Source organism: Tenrec ecaudatus, chromosome 18 (assembly GCF_050624435.1).
Source record: "Tenrec ecaudatus isolate mTenEca1 chromosome 18, mTenEca1.hap1, whole genome shotgun sequence".
NCBI lineage: Eukaryota > Metazoa > Chordata > Mammalia > Afrosoricida > Tenrecidae > Tenrec > Tenrec ecaudatus.
Window position 1 is genome coordinate 62,054,905 of NC_134547.1, and position 22,158 is coordinate 62,077,062.

Here is a 22,158-nt window from a genome sequence, read left to right on the forward strand (position 1 = left end):
TAAAAGTTAAAGTACAAAAATTCAGGAAAGGATTTTCAGACAAAGAAAATTTTCTTAAGCAAGACACACAGAGTTAAACAGAAAGAAAAAAAGAGATTTGACTACAATAAAATTAAGAACGTCTGTTTATCAGACGTAAATAGGTAATCCACAGTATGAAATGAGATATTTGCACAACACATATAAACAAAAAGCTAATGCCAAGAATGAATTCCTCAAAAATACTAATCAAAGTTTAAAAGAGAATAAATGCTATTTTTTAAAAGATTGGAATGGGTAATTCATAAAATAGGATCTAAGTGTCAAATTACGTTAGTTATCTGAGAAGTACAAATTAAAACCACAGTGAGATACCATCATGCATTCACCAGAATGTCATTGGGAAGATAAACTGAAGCTCCAAAATACTGCTGGTAGTTAAAGCACTTTGAACAACTATCAGTGTCTTCTAGATTTGTCCAGGTCACACAGATTAAGTCACAGGTACACCAGAGATAACATGAAAAGGGAAGTGGAAGGAATAAGGTCTATCTGATCTCAGTGTTTACTGATCTCAACAATGAATTCAAGCATACCAAAGATTCTGAAAAAAGCACAGGCTCACGCAACAATTCTTTGTGGTAAAAAGAGTTACCATGAGTCAATGCCAACCTTATGGCAAATAATAACACCAACACCTTGCTTTTCTACCAAAACCAGGTCTCCTAGAAACACACCAGTACTTTAAATAAATTTTACACCATTTTGTGGTTCAATGTTATTTGAATATGTTTAAAACAGAAGACATTATTATAGCCTGGTCCTTGGCTGATCGTGAAATTACTGAGCATCGTAAAAGAAGGCTAGCACTGAAATAGTACATAAAACCTGTGTGGTTTTTTTCTGACTTCAGGTTCAACACAATATGCATCACAAGTATTTTTAAACCTGGTATGTCTTACTACCATTTTTCTTTGTTGTCATCCTGAATACCCAGAATGTCCTCATTTCCTGCTTAAAATCGAAATGTAAGAACCTGGTCTTGCCTATGTTTATTTTGTTTCTGATGCCATCTTGTCTAATATCTTAGAATTCTGCCTAGCCTCATGCTTTTGAGTCTGCTAAACCTTTTGACATTTTAATACTTAAGGATCTTATCTGAAATTGGTTACCAGGAATTCACCAGAGGTTTTACTTGGATGAAATGATTTTCCTTCCTGTTGCTTTAACAGGATTCAGTAAATCTGCATCATCTGATTAAAATGTATAATCCTTGTGGTCAAAACTTTTCAAAGTTTATTTTTCAAATCTCTTACTTTGGGACAATTCTAAACTTGTTTAGACCTGCTTCCATTGCGAGCACCAAACTTAAGACATCTAAATATTTCTGTGCTAATTAAAATTGACACATTGATGTATTATAATTTGTGTTAATTCTGTAGTGTATCCTAAGAGGCCTATGTGAATATTCCATTCAAAAGTAGAATAGAAACTACAGAAAATCCTAATTAAAAATAAATTCAGTTTGTGTTAATTTCATAGATCCCTCAATTTATTAATGAATCCTTTTTAAAACATCAAGAATTTTAGACAGTACTAGAACAGAGAAAGAGGACTCAAGTTTCAGTAAAATAGTGAATATTTCAAACACTTTACTAGAACAAAGTGAAACATGGAAATCTCCCCAGATGTCAACCTTTTCCCTAGAGATCAAGAAGCTTGGGCATGGTCAGGAGCAAGGAAGAGTGTACTGAGCTCTGAATCTGCAGGAGAGCTTTTTCTCATTTGATTAAAGCAGCAAAAAATACTAAGAATTAAAGCAATGTACTCATGAGGGAGGGGGGAGCAGGGAGGGAGGGGAAAAAAAAGAGGACCTGATGCAAAGGGCTTAAGTGGAGAGCAAATGCTTTGAAAATGATGAGGGCAAAGAATGTACAGATGTGCTTTACACAACTGGTGTATGTATGGATTGTGATAAGAGTTGTATGAGCCCCTAATAAAATGTGTGTTTTTTTTTAAAGCAATCTGGTCAAATAATAGAACAGGTTTATAACGACTTTTTTCTCCTGGCAAGAAATTTTATGTCGATTCCAAGTATGGGTACATATGGGCTTCTTCAACACAATATTAATTCTAATTTTGAAACGGAAGCGTCCATCTAGGAGCAACATACATGGAAGAATAAGCATCACTGAACAGAATTTAATGTTGTTCAGATAAGTCACAAACAACTACAAGTATTTAACTATATACTGATTGCCTGACTGTGTGATACTTATTATACACACATATGAAGGAGCTTAAGATAAGTCTTGGAAAAATAGGATGAAGAGATAATGGATCTTTTGATCATGCTTTTTGAAACCCCCTTGTAAATAAGTTTATTATGAAGGCACTCTGGAAACACAGTGGCTGAACGCTCAGTTGCTAAAGGCTGGCCATTCAAGCCCACCACAGCTGCTCTGTGGGAGAAAATACCTTCCAATCTGCTGTGGTGAAGATTATAGGCTTGGAAATCCTAGATTTCCATTTAATTTTATCAGACAGAACCAGAGAGTTGTAATTGATGGTACATAACAATAACACATACATTATGCCAGATGGTGTTCTATCGAGGTTTGACTAATTTTACACCACACACCTGTGGTAGTCACCTAGTCTGGTGTCAATTTAAGGATCAAGAGTGTAGGAGTCTAGGCTGTCAATCTGGAGCTAACCAGTGAGGCTTCTGTGGACATGGCCTTCTGAGGATTCTGGGAAATCTGGTAGTTCCTCCCTGGAGGTGGAAGACACCTTTCTCTCTGGGTTCACTCCCTTGGAGACTCTCTCCTGGCAAGGCTGACTTCCTGTGAGGCATCCCTGTGGAGATGCCACATGGACCTACCCTGATGCAGCACTGGGAACTGGAATGGCCATGTGGGAACCCCTGCCAGCACTGAGCTGCTTCTACCACCAAAGACTTTCTACCCACTGGCCTGTGATCTTCTACATTCGGCGTCATTGCGTGTGTTTCGTGAGTCTGAAGAGGACTTTATAGACTGTTGTCAGACATATGGGCTAATATCGGATTTATGACCTTGGACTAGACTGGGTTGGGATGTTTTCTTAATATACAAGTACCCTTTATATAAAACTGTCTCTTATATACATATGCATGTTTATGAATTTGTTTCTCTAGTCTACCGAGACTAACATAACGCCTTTTTGCTCATATTAATTAAAAAAGTAGAACCCGGAGAAAGGTAGAGCAAGATGACAGCATAAGCAGTTAGTTGCACAGTCATGTCTGCCACAATTTGAAAAGGAAATAAACAACAAAAAAAGAAGAACTCCAGGCATAATTTTAAAGATTAGAGAATCAAAGTATACAAAACATCAAGAAAAAAAATAGCATACAAACCGCAGGCGAATAGGGTTCAGCAATCACCCTCACCCCACATACCCAGGTAAGCATGGCCATCTTGGAATGACTACAACCCCACACATACCCAGGTAAGCATGGCCATCTTGGAATGACTACAACTGTGCCCTCTGGCAGGGAACCCAGGGTCCAAATAGCATGGAAGACAAAGACTCAATGGGAGTTAATGAGCATTCCTGGAATTTGATGGTGCTGTGTGTATGGTGCAGACTGTAGCTCCTGAGTAAAGAAGATAGAACAGAAAGGTTCCTGAAGAATCCAGAAGACCCTAGCAACAAATCTGAGACAACAGCAAAGTAAGCACAGTGTGGGCTGGATTCTGTGAATAGTCAGGCCTGAGACTGAAGGATACAGTGAATGCAGCACAGGCTTGGACACTTGGGTGACCAGGGAAAGGTGGCTCAGGACAAATCAAAGAGAAAGCAGTGTGGTGAGCATGAGACATTAAGATTGATCCAAGAGGAATAATAATTTTTTAAAACACTATGAACTATAATCCAAAACTCTTGAAAATGTAAATAAACAAAACCTACCTAAACTGACTTAACAGCAAGTGAAAAATTTCAACAGACTCCCAAGAAGTGAAGAAATTGAATCAGTAATCAAAAACCTTCCAAGAAAAAACTACTGGACCAGCCAGATTCACTGAGGAATCTACGAAATATTTTAAAAACAACTGACATCAATCCTATTCAAAATATTTCAAAAAGGAGAATTAGTTCTGCTTTCTTTAATACCAGTATTATTCTAACACCAAAGCCAGAAAAAAGACACAAGGAAAAATAACACAAAAACTACCTACCAGTATCCCTTATGAATATAAAAGCCAGAACTATCAACAAAAACAGGTAATTCTGAAAGGGTTCCATTCCAATGGCTACATCATAAGCTGATTCTGATATAAGTTGAATATTTCATTTATTTTTTAGTTTTTCTAATTACTGCCTTTTGTGATCAGTGTCTTTATAAATCAGCAATTGAACACATTATGTAAGCAAACATCCGAGAATGATACCATCAGCAAAGTATGCACTGCAATATTGTGTGTGGTTTATATTACTAAAGATATAAAAATTAAGTGTGGTTCATCACAATATTAAATATGTCTTAAGTCAGGGACTAACTCTGCTAGTGAACTAGTAAATCCAGGGACTAACTACACTAGTGAACTAGCATATACTAAAATATAATCTCTTATTAAAAGAATTATACAGGATTATATTCTCAATAAAATAAATTATATACATTATTTTATTATATGTATGTACATGTGGAACTTTTAAAAGTTTATAGAAAAATGGAATTTAAAGATAATGACACATTTTTATGAACTTTTTGAAGTCCTCCATTTGTATACATGTATGTGTGTGTGTATCTACGAATAACACACCATGGTCAAGTAAGATTTATTCCAAGAATGCAAGGCTGGTTCAACATTAGAAAACCAACCAGTGCAATAAAATCTCAACACCCGACCCCCACCCCCAGGAGATGTAGTCAATTAGCATGGCCTTTCAAATCATAACTTCTTAAATGTGATGTATTATAATTCTTGGCTCTGTGCCTGCAACTATGATCCCATTTTGGAGAGTATTCTCTATTACAGGATGAAGATCGGGTTAAATCTGACCTTAAAAGAGAATGTGAACCAAGTCACGCCACCCTTTGTATCTTTGGGAGCATCTTTAAGATTGATTTACAAGAAGGTATGCCTTAGACATCATCCTTTGTTTTCCTCGGGGGTATGGCAGTCATCTATACGACAATAATCACACTTCCATCAAAACCATTCCTCAACAGATATGAAGCATCTCATATATTTTGGGAAGTCCTTATATATACTTATGGGACACTTAAGGGATGTTAACTTCCCACAAGTATATATAAGATGGGGTTCCCATAGAGCTCAGGAACCTGGAAGAGCACGCCCGAGAGTTCTGTCTGAAGTGGAGGAGGACACAAAGGCCAGATGCACCAGGGACTGTTGTTACAGAGACTTAGAGGATCAGTGCCAAGATTGTGTCGTCCCTCTTCCTGCTGCGGCACAAGGCTATGCAACTGTGAGACAGCATTCTAGGCCACAGAGGCAGAAGTCAAGGGACCACATGACTGAGAGGCTTAGGAACAGAGAGAGACTTGGTTGCTAGCTAAGGAGTATTGTTATGTATCAAAAACTGTATCCTTACTGTTTACTGATCCTAACTTGTGGCATCGTATTAACTTCCCTAATAAGCCCCCTTAATTGTGAGTATTGTCTGTGAGTTCTGTTTAGCCACTTCACAAATTAATGAACCCACTATAGAAGTAGAGTGCCTTGGGCAGAATGCTTGATGTAAGGAAAGGTTAAAGAGGATAAAGGGTGAAGCCAGAGGAGGTCAGATATGGCAAATCCCTCCTCACCCATGTTCTGTTTATTGATAAAATTCACTGCCATCAAGTCTATTCCAACTCCTAGAGGCTCTATAGGACACAGTAGACCTGCCCCTGTGGGTTTCTGAGACTGTAAATCTTTATGGGAGTAGAAAACCTCATCTTTCACCCAAGGAGTGGTTGGTGGTTTTGAACTGTTGACCTTGTGGTTAGCAGCCCAACACATAACCCACTATGTCATCAAAGTTCCTAATCACTGTAATGCATTACATTAATAGAACAAAGTAAACAAACCACAGACATCTCAATTGATGTAGAAAAAATTTTGATAAAATCTAACACCCTTGACAAAAACTCTCAACGAGGTAAGAATAAAAGGAAAGACTTATCCGTATGTTGAGTGCCTTTATGATTTGCCAATTTCCAGTACTATACCCAAAGGAGATAGTGGAACCAAGACAAGGATGTCCATTCTCACTACTCCTATTAAGTATTGTACAGAAAGTCTTACCCACAGTAATATAGCAAAATGAGAAAGGAAAAGGTAGCCTAACTTCCCATAAGGTTTCTAAGACTGTAAATATGAAGCATATGGCTGCATCTTTCTCCTATAGAAAGGCTAGTGGTTTGAACTGTCCACCTGTTGGTTGGTAGCCAAGTACTTTAATCACTGCACCAAGACTTGCTTGAAAGAGATTGAAGAAGACCCATATGAATGCTCATGTCATCAGTCATTCAAAACAAATTCACTGCCATCCTGTCCATTCTGACTCACAGCAACCCTATAGGACAGGGTAGATCTGCTCCTTGGGTTTCTGAGATTGTTTATCTTTACAGGAAAAGGAAGTTTCATCTTTCGCCCATAGAGAAGCTTGTAGTTTTGAACTACTGACCTTGAGATTATCAATCCAACATATAATCCACTACACCATCAGAGTTCTCTCTTTAACCATTAGGGAGATACAAATGAAAAGCACAATGATATCAACTCAACCCATTAATATGGCAATGATTTTTCTTAAGGAAAACAATAGGAATCAGAGAAGGCGTGGATAAGATGGAACCTTCATCCATTGTTGGTGAGAATAAAAAATAGTACAGCCACTATGGAAAAGAGTTTGGAGGTTCCTCACGAGTCTTAATGTGGAATATGTCCCAACAAGCTCAATCCTACATACGTACCCAATAGAAGTAAAAACAAAAATATAAACATAAGCCTGTATGCCAACGTTCACTATAGTACTTTTCACAAACCCAAAAGGTGGAAAATTTAAATATCCTTTCACATGGGTTTTAGGTTCACACTTAATTCTAGCCCCAATCTAAGAAAATTAGTTCTTGTGAAATGGCCCTTCTTGATACTCACCCTCATGAAGAGATCACTGAGGATATGGATGCTATAGCAAAATGGGGTGAAGACACCAGATGGTGTCTAGCTATCAGAAAGAATCACATCTAGGGTCTTAAAAGCTTGTCTTCAAACAAGCAGCCATCGAAGTCCATATAGAAGCAGCACACCAGCCTTTTTGTTATCCAAGGATTATAAATAATAAAATCCAAATGTTAAGGAGGAAACGACATCAGAACTTAAATTATGAACCCCCAGTTTGCAAAAGGCTGAGGAGGACAGTAGTAGTCCAAAACCCATTGGCAGGGTTACCCACATACATTAAGCCTCTGGTGGGTCCCCTCTGACCATGGTTCAGGAATGTGAAGAGTCTTGCTATCAGAGAGGACTGTCATTTGACTTTCCTTTTGACTCATTTTAAAGTTTTTTCACTTTTTATTATTTTATGCTTTTGGGGGGTTCCCTCCTGTATGTGCTTTGTATGATTTTTATATGAAATTCAGGATAGGTAAATCTATAGAGACAGTACCTACATTAATAACCTAGGGGATGGCAAAGAAGGTTGGTGGGAAATGGGAAGCTAAACTACAATGAATAAGTACGAGAAGAAAATGTTCTGAAATTGACTGTGGTGATGATTGCACAACTCTTCTTAAAATGAATGAACAATTGTTTGATAAATGGAGTATATGCCAATAATATGATTTTTAATGTCCACTCACAGATGAGTAGATAAGCAAAATGTGGTATTAAACATACAATGGACTATCACTCAGCTAACAAAAGAAAAAATAGTCTGATGTATGTCACAAGATGGATGAACCAAAAAAATAAAAAAAACAAATAAATAAAAAAGATGGATGAACCTTGAGTCAAATAAGTCACTCACAAAATAGAAATATTGTTAGATTTCATTTATATGAAACAAAGTCAAGGGTAATCAAAAAGTACTTCAGCGTACGGTTCCAGGTCATGAGCAGGTTCCCTGCAAACAAAATGTGCTCACACACATCTCTGTGATCATGGATGATGTATTTAAGGGATATTACAGTGCTATAGGAAAAAATATTTTGAAGTCAAAGCTAAAATCAAGCAGACCTCTTCCCAAAACACTGGAGTTTTGAGGTAAGTTTATGGGAATGCTTTCCCACACAAAGCAAGCGTTTTTAGATGGATCAAATGTTATAAGGAAATCTGGGAAGATTTTAAAGATGAATTTGAGGTAGAGAAGTCATCTCAGAAAGTTATAACAACTGATTTTTAAGATTTCCAAGGGGTAAGCTGATAGCTTTTCTCAAAGGACACAGGACAATCACAGAGGCTGATTGGAAGAAGTGTTATTAAGAAAACTGAAAACTGCACTGGAGAGGAAAAAAAGCCAGGTAAGCTGCAAAGAGGTTTTTTCCATCACAATAAACCTAAGGTACTCACTCTGGAAAGCAGCTATGTGTCCTGCAAGAATTTCATTAGCAAAGCTTACTCACCCACCCCCACCATCCTAATCTTGTCCTGGAAGACATCTTTCTGTTCCCCAAACTCAAAGAATATTTCAAAGGAACACATCTGAGTCCCGTGAGGATGACAAAACTGCTGTTTCCATGTGGTGTAAGTTGAAGAGCACAGAATTCTTCAGGGATGGGTCAGAGAGACGGAAACATACCGTTAAAAGTGTAACAACTCTATGGAAGACATCGAGAAACAACTTTACAATTTGCTATTTTTGTTTACAAAGGTCTCTATGATTTTATAGCAGTAATTTTTACTTACTCTCATGTATAAAAATCAGAAGTGGTCGGAGGAGGAAAGGAGCTTTTGCTTGGGGACACTGAGTTAAAGATAATGATATTAGAATAATGAGATAAAAGATACAGGGGTTGGGTGATATAAAGATTCTAGTCAATGCCACTTAATTTGATTTGTAGAATTCATTGAATTGGTGAATGTTTTGTTGTCAATAATATCACCATACTTAAAACAAAAAAGCAAACAAAAAAATTATGGCCCAATTTTCTCTATTCCTCTTTCTAGTTTTAAAAAATCTTACAAATCTAAGTTTCTTCTGTTTTCCTACTCCCCAGGCTACTATGCCATGCATACGGTACTGAAGGGCACACAACAATAAAATTCTGAGTCAAGGGCGTAGTACAGGACCAGCTGTAGTACTCTGTGTCAAAGGCTACCGTATAGGTCAGAATGAAGGCAGTGATTATCAGACACTGAGACAAGAGGGCAGTAGCAAAAGGTCACTCATAACTTACTGGCCTCTGTACTTGGCCACTTTAGAGAAGAAACTTCCAGTTAGACCCCTTTAAATTTAGTATTGATTAGTTCTTACTGAATAATATATATTAGGTTGCTTTATGATCTACAAAAGGAAGAAATGGAAGACAGTTTTTGTTAAATGCCACTTGAGCTGCCCATTAGGCTCTCTGTTCTTAGTACCCATCTTAACACTCGTCTTAATACAGTCAGAATTGGTTGCTAGTCTTCCATAACCAATACATTTCCTGCACTGGTTTCTCATACCTTTCTGAAGTGTATTGCTACAAAGTTATTATACACAAGTAACAGTAAATGCCACAATTTTAGTAAATGCCACTAAAATGCTGCTACCTAAAAATTGAAGATTCAAGTCCACTCAGAGGTTTCTTCTAAAAAATCAGCCATTGAAAATTTTAAGGAGTACAATTATATTCAAACTCATTTAATTACCATTAGCTGAGATCAACTCAACAACTACTGTTTCTTTGTTGTTGTTGTTGTTGTTTTTATGTGATGCACAGACTTCTGAAGAGTTTCCACAGCTTTTATGAATAGAACAAAAAATAAGAACTTAGAGATAAATATTTGTTATTCAGCTTAGGTAAAATACTATTTATCTTATTATTTCACTATCTTTAAAATGCATTTATGCACTTTATATAAACAGTATAAATGCTTGTTTAGAAGTTAAATAGAATGGTTGACAAAGAGATCTATGTGGAGAAGGAACCAACTTTCAGGAGAAGTAAAATTTTTCCTGGACAACAAAAGGGCCTCGTGTCAGGGCTTACAGTTACTCATAGCAGTAAACAGACTAAAAGATATTAGCTAATCTATCCTTTCCTAAAGCTCCTGGGTCTTTTGTTCTCTGGCCAAATATTTGCATTCTGTGTTTTGAATAAGAAGTTTTCATTTCTGGTGTTAATGGTTTAACTCATTGATGACTTCATCAGTTCAGTCTGTTTCCTTTAAAATGCTTGATACAGGCAGGCTGAGTTTTCTGGAAGGATGTTTAACCATATAGAGACCAACACATAAGTGGAATGGCCTTATTTGGAGAGATATAGCAAAGTTAGTTGTACTAAAGTAAAATCAATACCTACACAAGAGAAAACTAGATCGACAACCAAGGCAAATCCTCTGATTTTCCTTTCCTCTGTCTTTTTGCTGTCACTAGGCTCTGGAAATTTGGAACTCTAGGAATTGCTGTAAAAGTCTCCAGGTTTCCATTCTAATGTGATCCAGATTTTCTCTGTTAGGAGGATGAGAATAGCAGACTTAGTAAATCCTTTTATATATATATATATATATATATATATTTCTTTTTTGTCCCACAGGCCAGTCAGTACTCTTTCTTCTCTGTAGCAGGCATCTATTCCATTCAGTGCCTCTTCTCAGGTTCTTTTCCTAACCATCATTAATCTTTCAAGATACAGCTGGGTGGGATCACATCAAAACCATCAGAGGAACTGAAAAATAAAATATTTACCTGTACCAATTGGGGAGGGGGCTGGCCTATCAACTGTGTCTTTACAATACAACAATCTTGTTTTATTTTATTTTGTTCATACTTTAGATGGACGGAATACATATATCACACACATATATTCACTTTCTGCATTAATATTTTTAACCATCTATACTCATTTGTAATGAGGTATAATATATAGAGCTCAGCGAGTTACCATGGAGACACTGGTCCTCTGTTTCTTATCACAGAGCCACACTATCGTCTGGTGTCAGCCAAGGAGGGATGACAAAGGCCTCCCAAAGAGCCTAGCTCTGCAATTACTGAGCAGTCAAGCGCCTCTTTTAATAGAGCACAACTAGGTATACATGGCGCCTTCCGCGGCACTGTCTTCCCATCCTCTCTTTCAAAGTTACATTGCAGGATACAGTTCCTGAGTGTAGACATCTTCCTCTATTGGATAGCCTGTTTATTTAGGATTTCAATGATATTCTCTGATTTTCCATGTGGCTAAATTTAACAGAGCTCACTGGCTATCATTGTCTTTATTCTGGTATCTCCCATAAATTTTATATTGAACCACAAAGTACTTTCTTTAGAAGATATAATCTTTCTATGCATGAATGTGTTATCGTTTATCATTAAGTGACACAGAGGAGGCCTGGGTAACTGAGAATTATAGGTAGTCTCAAATGTTTTTAGGCCAGTGTTAGCCCTGCCATTCCTAAAATTGCTAGAGATATCGTGTGTGTGTGTGTGTGTGTGTGTGTGTGTGTGTGTGTGTGTGTGTGTGTGTGTGTGGCGGGGTGAGTGAGGATACAAACTAACCCTGACAGACTAGCACTCATTGCCTTTCTTCTGGTTGAAATATAATTAAGAAGTCAAATGATTAAAAAAAGTTTACCAGGAGATATATATCTTTTTCTTTGGGAATTTTATCACATTTAAAGGTTAGTCCAGATTCACCTTGCTACTCAAGACTCTGAGATTCTATCTAAGCTCACTTGGAACTTTGGAACAGGAGAGGGTATATGAAGGTGCTGACTGGGGCATGTGAATTGATCTATTATTATCGATAGGTTTCTTACAGTAAGAATTACCTAAAGTCTGCCCATGTAGTGTCTATAATGTTATAAAATAGTCTACTGTCTTTCAATCAGCTGAAGAGATCTAGAGCATTGCTAACATGTCCTTTTCCCCATGGAAGATGAAATATTTAGGTTTTTAAAAAATATATATTTAGGTTTTAACAAGTACATATAAAAAGTCTACGATCTGATCTCTGAATAAAGATAAAAATTGTATTGGTTAAACAAGTCTTTAAGCTTATGTACAAGTAAATAAAATAGCAAAAAGTATACACTAGCATAGGGGTAAGAAAAAAGATCAATGGAGTCCAGAGTTAGATTATTGGAAGAGGTGAGGTATAACACTGTTCTTAAAAGATGGAAGAAGGAGGAAAAACCATTTTAGGCAAGAAAAATAACAGAAGTGGTTGTGGGATGGCCATGATCTCAGAGGAACGTGACAAGTGAAGTAAAACATTTCTGAGTTTCAAGAAAACTTTCATAATCAGTTCAGGGATGATATTAGTTTCTTCCTTTTAGATCAACCCCCAAATTGCTTTCCTCCTCTTTTTCCTTGGAAAAAATAAATAGTTAAACAAGACAGAGAAAAGCAATAGAATGAGTTAGAAAGAAATAGAGGGAGTGAGAGTGGAAGGAACGAAAAAGGAAGTTGAAAAACTGCACTCAGAATGATACAATAAAGGAATGAAGAACAGGGCTTGCTTTTTTTTTAAACATAGGAGAACAAAGTAGGGTTTTGCACGCAGAAGGTAGACACAATCTGTGCTCTAAGATCCCCATGTGGCAGGAATGTCATTAATTAGATAGACATGAATGACTACAGACTTGCCAAACTCAGCTCTGGAGATCAACGGGTATATACTCACACACTTTTACCTAAGCTCTCAAATCCTTGCTACAGTTACACAGTATGTCCAGGCGTTGCCAAAGCTTGATATGAGTGTGAATTAATATTAGGTTTTTAATAGAGGAGCACTGGTGATGCAGTGGCTAAACCACTCAGCTGTTAACCAAAGATCAGTGGTTGGAACATACCAGCTATCTAGCAAGAGAACAATGTGGCAGTCTGCTCCCAGGAATTATGGCATTGGAAACCCCAGGAAGCTGTTCTATTCTGTCCTACAAGGTCACTGTGATCGACACTGAATTGACAGTTTTGTTTTTTAATAGGCACACTCTGACCCTTGGCCCTTTCATTACCAAATGATGATTTTAAAAACATACAATTCTCTTGAACTAGACACTGGAGGAAGAAATAGTTGATGAGTGCCATGAGATTTGGAGAAACCAACAAGACAGTTTCTTGAGTCCACTCAAAGTTTGCAGAGTTTGATAGACGTGATTAGAATAGGGAAGTTCGCCTGTAGTACATGACACAGTAAGTTCTGTTGATATTCCCTGTTCTTTGTGCCAGGGTTAAATGCTTCATGTGCATGATCTCAAGTAATCATGACAATATTACAGATGAGGAAACCAGGAGAGGTTAGATAATTTGCCCAAATCTACAGGTACTAAGTGACTTGTACAATGGACCACAAAGACCACATTCAATTAGCGAAAGGTAGAATTTACTTCAAAATACAGAATGAACTGTAATATTCATTTCTTTAGCATTTTCTTCTTTCATGTCCTTTCATGGGATTATGTAAGACATAAAAGACTATGTGCCTTTGCTTTGTAAATGTTGCCAAGGCAGGGAATAAAATTTGAAGAATATTTTTATATAGTCAAAAGTGAAGGAATGGAGATATGGTGCACATATGGAGAATTGGGACTTACGGTAAGGAGTGAAGAGTCCATTCAATCTTCAAAAGGATTCATCTTGTCTCCTTAGCTCTGAAGAGATCCTTACAAAAACAAAAAAAAATAATTTCATGTAAACACATTTTAGCATTTCTTACACTCCCTTAATTCAACATTCTCTGGCTATTAGGTTACAGGTTCCGATGGATGAGCTCTGCTCACTTAACAGCCTAGCCTTCTTGTCATTCCTTAACTACACTAATATTATACCTATAGATCAAGCAGAGTGTGTATGCTGCCGTTTTCTCTGCCTGAAATGTTTGACTGATTTATTCTGCCTCGGTTCAGAGTGCCTCAGATTAATCTCACCTGACCAACCTTTGTTCCAGCCCACAAGTATCCCCCCCCACCTGCTTTGCACACACAGTCTCAGTATCCTGCCGCTTTTCTCTTCATGGCGACCATTATTCTCGGACATTCTTCACTAATCTATCTGTATTCTTGACATATTTCCAGTCCTGGAAGAGGGGTTGGCACATTCTGTTGTTGTTGTTGTGAGGTTCATATAATGCATTTAATAATTCACTAAATGAATGAATGATCACAATAGTAGCTGATGAAGAAAGCAACCTGAAAGAGATGTTTTGGTCATAATGTTTCACTACTTAAAAGTACTTACATATATCTCAATGTAAGGGGGGCTAGTCTACAAAGCACCCAGATGTTACGAATTCTTTTGCTCTTAGATTTCTTACTAGCATGAAGACACTAAACTCAAATTAAATTCTTATCACAGTTGTATGCCCAGTCACTGTCGAAACTCTTTGCAAGTGTTTCTAAAAAGGACATTGGGTAGAATGCAGACACGCAACAAAATGTAAGTTCTTTCAATGAATATTTACGTTTTTATTGCCATCCAAAACAGACAATAAAGTTTCTGGTTTCACTGATCAAATATGAACCTATAAACGCTGAGGTTTCTATTTCTGTTTTTCTGATCAGTGAAAAGTATACTGCTTTGAAAAGCTAGGAAAGATGTCATGATTAACAGATGAAAAACAGCTGATTAGAGTAGGTGACTTTTTGTTTATAGCTCAGTGTTCATTTGGAATTCCCTGAATATCTGAGAAGAGAAGGCATTCAGAGATTAAAAGTCAAGTACACATTCATGAATACTGATTTATCTAGGTATCAGGGACATTCATCTGATCCCACATTCCAGTCTCACTGATTTGAAAATTTGGATTTGGTAGAAAATATAGGTAGCGAAATTGGTAACTAAACCAAGAAGTAAGTATATTTCAAAACACTGAATTACTGACATCGCCATTGTCAGGCAATTTGTTTTTCCTTTGCATAGCAAAGCATCAAAAACCCAAACCAAACTCACAGCTATCAAGTCAATGCTGACTCATAGTGGTGTGTGGGTTTCTGAGACTGCTTACAGGAGTAAAACGCTCAGTCTTTCTCCCTCAGAGCTGCTGGTGGTTTTGAATCACTGACCATGCGGACTGCACAAAGTGCAAACCACTACGCCACCAGGGCTCCTGATAATGAAGCACAGGTAACAAATATGGGAATTCTATAATAGGAACTGACAAAAATGCCAATACATTCATTCCACTTTCTCTAATGGGCCTCATCTTAATTATTTTTCTGAACAGATGACTTCATTTTTTCTTATCTTTCCTTTTTAAAAGTATCAGAGACTCCTGTTTACTTCCACTTCCAACCAAATTCCTATTCCTAATCCATCTTTTACTTCTGTTTCATTTTGGGGCTATTATACATTATTTCAACTACTTCAAAAGAGGAAGTGAAAATGGATGTCTAGTTCCTTGCACAGATCTGAGGAAAAGGATAGCCCTACTTGCAGTGTAATCTCTTAGACTGCAGCTCTTCCTAATTGACTGCAAATTACTCAATTGTTCTCAGTTTGTGGCACTATTATTGTGCAGAAGTATATCCCATTGATTAGGTATCAGGCATCAAAGACCCAGAACAAAATCATACCAAATATGAATAGGGGTGGGGGTGCGACAATGGATTGGAGAACCAATGCCCAACTGTAGACAATTGGACAACCCCTCACGGAGGGTTCACAGGGAAGAGATGAGCCAGTCAGGGTGCAGAATAGCACCGATGAAGCACACAACTTTCCTCTAGTTTTTCGGTGCTTTCTTCCCCAACTATCATGACCTCAATTCTACCTTACAAATCAGCTTAGTCCAGAACATGCACATTGTTACAAATAAGAGCCCACAACAAAGGGAATCCAGGATAGATAAACCCCTCAAGGCCAACAATGAGAGTAGAGATACCAGGAGAATTAGGGGAGGGTGGGGGAAGAAAGGGGGAATCGATCAGAAGGATCAGCCTATAACCACCTCCCAGGGGGACGAGTAACAGAAAAGTAGAATAACATTCATTGGATGAATGTACGGATTGTGATAAGAGATGTAAGAGCACCCAATAAAAGGGAGAAACAAAAGAAGTATACCCCATTGTGTATTCATCACTTGATCATTTACAAAAAATATTTAGGTCTCTAAGCAACATGCTGATCTTGGAAATACCTCTAGCACTTCCACCTTATAAACTTGCAACATGGCTCATCTGCTTGGAAAAAGGATATTTTGAGTAAAATGCATGCTGAAATTATGAAATTCTTTTTGGAAGGTTTTGTCTATGCTGTTCTAGAGATGGTGCAAGGTAATAAGAAGAAGTTGATAGAATTAGCAGATAGGACAATATTTCGTGAAGTACACATCAATTGATACTATGAACTGGAGACTCTTAATTAACCCAGTGATGGTATCAGAAAATTCCAAAAGAAGAAAATGGTGATACAATCAATAATTGAGTACAGACTACCTACGCAAAGCCTGCAGATTACTCACATGTAACAGAAATCAGTAGCACTGTTATCTAAAGTTAAAAAATACTGGTCCCCCTTAACCATTTTTTCTTAACATTTTAATAAGCCTTCTTTTAAAAATATTCACTCTCTTCTGGAATAATCTTTAACCAGTGTATTTAAAATTTAACTTTTTGTCTATTAACCCTCCCTTTCATCATTAGATTTTTATATTTGCTTATTCCCCAAACCAGACATTCTCAATTTAAAAACTTTACATAGGAAGTATGTGCAAGTCATGGGACCCATGCAAAACCTCCTACGTCTCTCATTTCTTTATAAACGCTGCCCTTTCCCTTGCCAGGGTGCCGCCTTGTCTTTTAACTGGTGCCTCTGTTGGTCAACTGCACATCCTAATGCCAAGATAATCCTCTTGAAGTATATGCCTTTTCATCCTTTTGTTGAAAAGCCTTCTTCAATGGCTTCAATGGTACAATAGGATAAAACTACTCACTGTCTCACCATCTAACATTTAACCAACTAGCTGCCCTGGAGACAAGTCCAAATCATGGCGAGAGCATATGTGTCAAGGCAGAAACACACTCCAGAGTGTTTTCAGTGGTGTTGACTTCTCAGCATCCGATCACCAGGGCTTTCTCCCAAGGGCTCTCTGGGCAGCATCAAAACCCCAACCTACGCATGAGCAGTCCAGTGTGCGCACTGCTGCACCACCCGGAGAGGTCGACAGGGCAGTCAATGTGTGTGGCTGCCAAAAGGTTGGGAGTTTGATTCCTTGGTATAAATCTTAGTATTGAAAATACCGAGTACTTTCCAAATGCCTCAGATGAAAGACTTGATGATTTACTTCTGAAAAAGCAGCCACTGGCAACCCTGTGTGGAAGCACAGCTCCACGCAGACACAAACAGACTGCCATGGGCTCTCCATGGGTTGGAGCTGACTCCTTGGCAACAGTTACATGCTAGCATTGTTCTAGGTGCTGTATGTATGCCAGTCCTTGTATCAATCCGTTGAGATAAGTACAAATATTTCCCCCTTTTTCTGGATGAAGAAAACACAGAATTGAGGTCATGGTATGCATCAGGCCTGAGAATTACCACAGGGGACTCTGGGCTCTAGATTTCCCCGATTCTTTTCCTACTTCACCTGCGATCACCATTCTTTGACTGAACTAAGAGCTTCACTGTTTCCGAGTCTGCCTACATTATATCCTCTGCCTGGTATGCCCTCCTCCGACAACTTCCTATCCAGTTATTATTACAGCGGTTCTCAACTTGTGGGTCACGACCCCTTGGGGGGGTGCCTAAAGGCCCTTTTACAGGGCTCGCCCGATTCATAACAGTAGCAAAATTACAGTTATGAAGTAGCAACAAAATAACTTTATGGTTGGGCGGTTACCACAACACGAGGAACTGTATTAAAGGGTTGCAACATTAGGAAGATTGAGAACCACTGAGTTATTAAGCTACCTGAAATGCTTTCTGCCATGAAACTAACCCAGATTCTCCCTCTAGTCTACTACATACAGCTCTTAGAATTTTTTAACACTGTATTTTGTACGATATTAATTTGTACCTATTATCTCTACATTTTTACTTTTAGAGGAAAGGAACTTTTTCTTATTTTCATTCTACCCTTTTTGCACTTAAGAAAACAGCAGTTATTGTTAATGACAACACAGACTTACAGACAATATCTGTAATTGAAAATAAACTACTGATGGGAACTGTGAACTTTCACTAACTGCTAATTGATAAGAAAGTATGAATACCTTTAAAGGAATGCATCACAGTCTTAGAAAGTAATATAAAACTTCTTTGGACATGAATGTAATAAGTATATAGCATTTCAAAATCATAACTTTGAAAATGACAACACTCTTTGTTGGATTCACTTATTTACCAAGTAACCACTAGAAACTAAGCACAAAAGAGATAAATATACAAAAGTTCAATGTTTCACCCAAACATCTATCTACCACCCTTACATCTTTAAGGGACAGTATCTTATTAGGAAAGTAGTATTAGGAGTTGTCCTATGGCAGTGGTTCTCAACCTTCCTAATGCCACGACCCTTTAATACAGTTCATGTGGCGGTGAGCCCCCACCATAAAATTATTTTCGTTGCTATTTCAATAACTGCAATTTTGCTACTGTTATGAATCAGGCGACCCTTGTGAAGGGGTCACGACCCACAGGTTGAGAACCACTGTTCTATGGTATGTAAGTCTGTACAAGACATAGCAACTGTGCAAGGACCTCCCTTCAGTGGAGGTAATTAGGAGGGAAACAGAGAAAGTCCTAAAAACACTGAGCTCTACTGCCTCACCACCACCTCCTAAAACTCGAAGAAGAGTCAAATGCTTTACACACTTAATAATAACTATCATGAGAGTTTGTGGGAATTTCAGATTCCTGGGTGGAAGATGCCACAGCAGTTCAAATTTTGAAAAAAAAAAGGTGATAGCTTTGTCCACCATCAAAAATGTAGCTTTACTATATCTATTAATGTGTATGTTTCAAACCACGCAATCTACTAGATCTCAGCATCACTATACAATATCATTCTCTGAAAAGTCAGAGTGTTTTTGGAACTGAAAAGTCCTATCAAGACAGTAACTTGTTGTCAGGTGCATTGGAGTTGATTCGGACCCTACGGACAACAGAACGTAACACTGCACAGTACTGTGCCATCCTCACAACTGTTCTTATGCCTGAACCCCTTGATGAGGCCACTGTGTCAACCCATCTCGTCCAGGGTCTTCCTTTTTCCACCGCCCCTCTATTTTACCACACACGACATCCTTCTTCAGGGACCGGTCTCTCCTAACGCCATGTCCTAAAATTCAGCCTGAAGAATGTCAGGCTCACAACTCTAACATCAACTCTTACCCTAAGTTCTCACCCTGTTGACCTTTCCTATGGATCTTGAACTTCCAAACATCATGACTGCATGAAAGACTTAAAATCATTCAATTTCTCTCTCAGTAGCTATCTATCTACCTACTCATACATCTGTCTAGATACAATTCTATTGGCTGTTTCTCTTGAGACCCTGGATACATAGATTCAAGGGTATATATACTGACATGCTATATACCGTATATACTCGAGTATAAGCCGAGTTTTTTCAGCAATTTGGGGGGGGAGTAATTATTTCTATTAAATCCTTTTATTGGGGGGGTTCATACAACTCTTATCACAATTCATACATACATCCATTGTGTCAAGCACATTTGTACATTTGTTACCCTCATCATTCTCAAAACACTTGCTTTCTACTTGAGCCCTTGGTATCAGCTACTCTCATTTCCCCCCGCCCCCCATGAACCCTTGATAATTTATAAATTATTATTATTTTGTCATGTCTTACACTGTATGACGTTTCCCTTCACCCACTTTTCTGTTGTCGGTCCCCTAGGGAGGGGGTTGTATGTAGGCCATTGTAATCGGTTCCCCCTTTCTTTCCCTCCTTCCCTTCACTCTCCCAGTGTCACCACTCTCACCACTGGTCCTGAGTGGTTCATCTGTCCTGTATTCCCTGTGTTTCCAGTTCCTATCTGTATCAGTGAACATCCTCTGGACTAGCCGGATTTGTAAGGCAGAATTGGGATCATGATAGTGGGGAGGGGGTAAGAAGCATTAAAGAACTAGAGGAAAGTTGTGTTTCATCGTTGCTACACTACACCCTGACTGGCTCGTCTCCTCCACATGACCCTTCCAGAAGGGAATGCCCAGTTACCTACAGATGGGCTTTGGGTCCCCACTCCGCACTCCCCCCCCATTCACAATGATATGATTTTTGTTCTTTGATGCCTGCTACCTGATCCCTTCAACACCTCGTGATCAAACAGGCTAGTGTGCTTCTTCCGTGTGGGTTTGTTGCTTGTGAGCTAAATGGCAACTTGTTTACCTTTAAGACTTTAAGACCCCAGATGCTATATCTTTTGATAGCGGGGCACCATCAGCTTTCTTCACCACATTTGCTTATGCACCTGCTTTGTCTTCAGTGATTGTATCAGGAAGGTGAGCATCATGGAATGACAGTTTAATAGAATAAAGTGTTCTTGCATTGAGAGAGTACTTGAGTGGAGGCCCATTGTCCATCTGCTACCTTATTATTAAACCTATAAATATATGCACATAGATTTATTTCCCAATCATCATTAAATTATATTTACATATGTACATGCCTGTACTTAGACCTCTATAAATGCCCTTTGCCTCCTAGTTCTTTCCTCTATTTCCTTTTACTTTCCTCTTGTCCCACTATCATGCTCAGCCTTCTTTTGGGTTTCAGTAATTCCTCTGGGTCACATTATCTTTGATCAAGCCCTATCAGGTCTCTTACATCCTCCTTGCCACCGATTTTGTATCATTAGTTGTTCCCTTGTCCCTGGGTTTGTTACCACCACTTCCTTTCCCCCACCTGCCCCTCTTCCATGCCCCACCCCAACCATCAATCCCATTGTTTTCTCCTCCAGATTGTTTATCCATCCAGATTGTTTCTCCTCCAGATTGTTTATCTATCTAGATAAGATAGACCTGCAGAGAATAATATGCACAAAAATAAGACAGAGCAAAATAAAGCAACAAAAGAAAACAAAGAGAAGGATCAGCAATGAGCGAGATTGGGATAGTGGTTGCAACAATGAGCTCTAATCTAACAACAATTTTGAGACTGGTGCAAGACCGGGGTTTCTTTCTGTTGTACATAAGGCCATTATGAGTAGGAAGCAGCTTGACAGAACTTCTTAGAAAATAATATCAACCTTGATAAAACCTAACAATAACAATAACCTCAATACTCCTTTTACAAATGAAGATAATGAAATGAGGGCAAAGCAATTGGGAAATTTGAACAAAGTCACATAGTCGGGACCTGTTTAAAAAAAATAGAGCCAAAATCCAAACTGAGGTCGTCTAATTCTAAAGGCTGCACTCTCAAACTATTCACAATGCTGTAGAGGGAAAGGCCTCAGAAACTGAGACCTCCCATTAGGTCAGCATATATTTAATATTGAGGAAGGAAACGCACTCTCAAGGGCTCTGATCCTGAGTGAAAAGGAAATCTAACATTTATGTTTAATGCACACGTAATAATAGCAGGAGTTGGAATGATCTGAAAAGAAATTAATATGTAAAGGAAAATTGAACAAGAATATAAATGAAGCAATTTATTTTTGTCTCTAGGCCTTCAATCACTTTCTTGGAAAGAGATGACTGAGGATGTGGGGAAAGGAAAAGTTTAAATTAAATATATGCTATACTATTGTGAATTCAAAGAGAAAACAAGGCTTCACTTTCCAATGTACAATGTTTATCTTCTGCTAATGTGCTCAGCATCTTTCCTCATATGAGAGAAGATCAAAACATAAAATGCCAGCATAGGGTCTTGACATTAGTAAGAAGTTACATGGTTTGAGAGCTGTCTAAAATATTCTAAACAGCATACAAAAAGAGTGGGGGTGGGGGAGAGAGAGAGAGAGAGAGAGAGAGAGAGAGAGAGAGAGAGAGAGAGAGAGAGAGAGAGAGAGAGAGAGAGAGAAGTTGAGTATGCATAAAATTCATAGAATTTACCTAGGCTCATTATAGTGGTTATTA

General features: G+C 38.1%; 1 long non-coding RNA gene across 1 annotated transcript in view; it reads right to left on the reverse strand.

The window, feature by feature from the left end:
• LOC142431909 (uncharacterized) overlaps positions 1-22,158 on the reverse strand; it is a 169,840-nt gene that overhangs the window by 87,503 nt on the left and 60,179 nt on the right. The window contains exon 2 of the long non-coding RNA XR_012780858.1: positions 13,716-13,783. This is a non-coding gene — a long non-coding RNA (uncharacterized LOC142431909). The remainder of the gene's footprint in view (positions 1-13,715; positions 13,784-22,158) is intronic.